The sequence below is a fragment of the Astyanax mexicanus genome, chromosome 1 (genome assembly GCF_023375975.1).
Source record: "Astyanax mexicanus isolate ESR-SI-001 chromosome 1, AstMex3_surface, whole genome shotgun sequence".
In the NCBI taxonomy this organism is placed as follows: Eukaryota; Metazoa; Chordata; class Actinopteri; order Characiformes; family Acestrorhamphidae; genus Astyanax; species Astyanax mexicanus.
The window spans coordinates 89,310,001-89,312,500 of record NC_064408.1 but is presented as its reverse complement, the minus strand read 5'-3'; the positions used below and the strand labels follow the sequence as shown (position 1 = coordinate 89,312,500).

General features: G+C 44.8%; 6 non-coding genes across 6 annotated transcripts in view; all 6 read right to left on the bottom strand.

The window, feature by feature from the left end:
* Window positions 1–239: 239 nt before the first annotated feature.
* Window positions 240–321, bottom strand: trnas-aga (transfer RNA serine (anticodon AGA)). Its single transcript has one exon. It is a non-coding gene; the product is annotated as a tRNA-Ser (tRNA).
* A 289-nt stretch (window positions 322–610) lies between these two features.
* On the bottom strand, window positions 611–693 carry trnal-cag (transfer RNA leucine (anticodon CAG)). Its single transcript has one exon. It is a non-coding gene; the product is annotated as a tRNA-Leu (tRNA).
* A 463-nt stretch (window positions 694–1,156) lies between these two features.
* On the bottom strand, window positions 1,157–1,238 carry trnas-cga (transfer RNA serine (anticodon CGA)). The gene has a single exon. It is a non-coding gene; the product is annotated as a tRNA-Ser (tRNA).
* A 267-nt stretch (window positions 1,239–1,505) lies between these two features.
* trnas-aga (transfer RNA serine (anticodon AGA)) lies at window positions 1,506–1,587 on the bottom strand. The gene has a single exon. It is a non-coding gene; the product is annotated as a tRNA-Ser (tRNA).
* Window positions 1,588–1,876: 289 nt separating this feature from the next.
* On the bottom strand, window positions 1,877–1,959 carry trnal-cag (transfer RNA leucine (anticodon CAG)). Its single transcript has one exon. It is a non-coding gene; the product is annotated as a tRNA-Leu (tRNA).
* Window positions 1,960–2,422: 463 nt separating this feature from the next.
* trnas-cga (transfer RNA serine (anticodon CGA)) overlaps window positions 2,423–2,500 on the bottom strand; it is an 82-nt gene continuing 4 nt past the window's right edge. Inside the window, exon 1 of the tRNA in view lies at window positions 2,423–2,500. This exon is cut by the window's right edge and continues 4 nt beyond it. This is a non-coding gene — a tRNA (tRNA-Ser).

Genomic DNA, 2,500 nt, shown 5'->3' with positions numbered 1-2,500 from the left:
TTTTCAAGATTTTCACGTGAATGTTGTCAAAATGGGCATAGCAAACTAAGGACTGCCCTGTGACAAAAAGAATAACGCAGTTAAAAGGATTTGAACCAGAGCAGGGCGACCCCAAACGTTTTCGGGTGTGTAACTGGCTGTAGAGCGTTAAACATTCTTATTGGTCGTCTGACCATTCTCTGTAACAATGCAAATGCAAAGCAAAAACAACCAATGTCATGCAAAAATAGACAGCGAAACGTAGTCGGCAGGATTTGAACCTGCGTGGGGAGACCCCAACGGATTTCTAGTCCATCGCCTTAACCACTCGGCCACGACTACTAGCTGCTACTGCTACCTTACCTATAAATTCTCTGAATTTTCATGTTACTGTTGTCAAATTGGGCACAGCAAACTATGGCATGCCCTAATGACAAAAAGAACAACACAGTTAAAAGGATTTGAACCTGAGCAGGGCGACACCAAACATTTTAGGGTGTGTTACTTTAACAACTCAACCATATTTACAAGTTTTGGGAATTGCCCATTCTATATTTTCTTGAATTGAACAACACTGCCTTTCATTCCAGTAATACATTCAGGTTTCCCTGCATAAAGATTGAAATAAACCTGTCAGAAGTGGGATTCGAACCCACGCCTCCAGAGGAGACTGCGACCTGAACGCAGCGCCTTAGACCGCTCGGCCATCCTGACACACTGGAAGGTGTGTAGAACATTTTAATTGGTTATCTGTCCATTCTCTGAAAGAATGTAAATGCAAAGCAAGAATAACCAAAGCTATGCAAAAAGAACAGCTAACAGTAGTCGTCAGGAACTGAACCTACGCAAGGAGACCACAATGGATTTCAAGTCCATCGCCTTACCCACTCGGCCACGACTACAGACATTGTGCTTCCCCTTCCCTCTAAATTGAACAACACTGCCTTCCGTTCCAAGTTTTCTTGCATAAAGATCGAATTAAAACCTGTCAGAAATGGGATTCAAACCCACGCCTCCAGAAGAGTCTGCGACCTGAACGGTGCGCCTTAGGCCGCTCGGCCGCCCTGACACAAGAAGAGTGAGCGTAGACTGTTTTAATTGGTCATTTGACCATTCTCTGTAAGAACGCAAATGCAAAACAAGAGTAACCAAAGGTACGCAAAATGTAAAGGCTGAACGTAGTCGGCAGGATTCGAACCTGCGCGGGGAGACCCCAATGGATTTCGAGCCCATCGCCTTAACCACTCGGCCACAACTACAGACTACGGACACTTTTTTCCCTCTAAATTTTCAAGATTTTCACGTGAATGTTGTCAAAATGGGCATAGCAAACTGAGGATTGCCCTTTGACAAAAAGAATAACGCAGTTAAAAGGATTTGAACCAGAGCAGGGCGACCCCAAACGTTTTCGGGTGTGTAACTGGCTGTAGAGCGTTAAACATTCTTATTGGTCGTCTGACCATTCTCTGTAACAATGCAAATGCAAAGCAAAAACAACCAATGTCATGCAAAAATAGACAGCGAAACGTAGTCGGCAGGATTTGAGCCTGCGCGAGGAGACCCCAATGGATTTCTAGTCCATCACCTTAACCACTCAGCCACGACTACAAGCTGCTACTGCTACCTTACCTATAAATTCTCTGAATTTTCATGTTACTGTTGTCAAATTGGGCACAGCAAACTATGGCATGCCCTAATGACAAAAAGAACAACACAGTTAAAAGGATTTGAACCTGAGCAGGGCGACACCAAACATTTTAGGGTGTGTTACTTTAACAACTGAGCCATGACTACAACTTTTGGGAATTGCCCATCCTATATTTTCTTAAATTGAACAACACTTCCTTTCATTCCAGTAATACATTCAGGTTTCCTAGCATAAAGATTGAAACAAACCTGTCAGAAGTGGGATTCGAACCCACGCCTCCAGAGGAGACTGCGACCTGAACGCAGCGCCTTAGACCGCTCGGCCATCCTGACACACTGGAAGGTGTGTAGAACATTTTAATTGGTTATCTTTCCATTCTCTGAAAGAATGTAAATGCAAAGCAAGAATAACCAAAGCTACGCAAAAAGAACAGCTAACAGTAGTCGTCAGGAACTGAACCTACGCAAGGAGACCACAATGGATTTCAAGTCCATCGCCTTACCCACTCGGCCACGACTACAGACATTGTGCTTCCCCTTCCCTCTAAATTGAACAACACTGCCTTCCGTTCCAAGTTTCTTTGCATAAAGATCGAAATAAAACCTGTCAGAAATAGGATTTAAACCCACGCCTCCAGAAGAGTCTGTGACCTGAACGCTGCGCCTTAGGCCGCTCGGCCGCCCTGACACAAGAGGAGTGAGCGTAGACTGTATTAATTGGTCATTTGACCATTCTCTGTAAGAACGCAAATGCAAAGCAAGAGTAACCAAAGGTACGCAAAATGTAAAGGCTGAACGTAGTCGGCAGGATTCGAACCTGCGCGGGGAGACCCCAATGGATTTCGAGCCCATCGCCTTAACCACTCGGCCACAA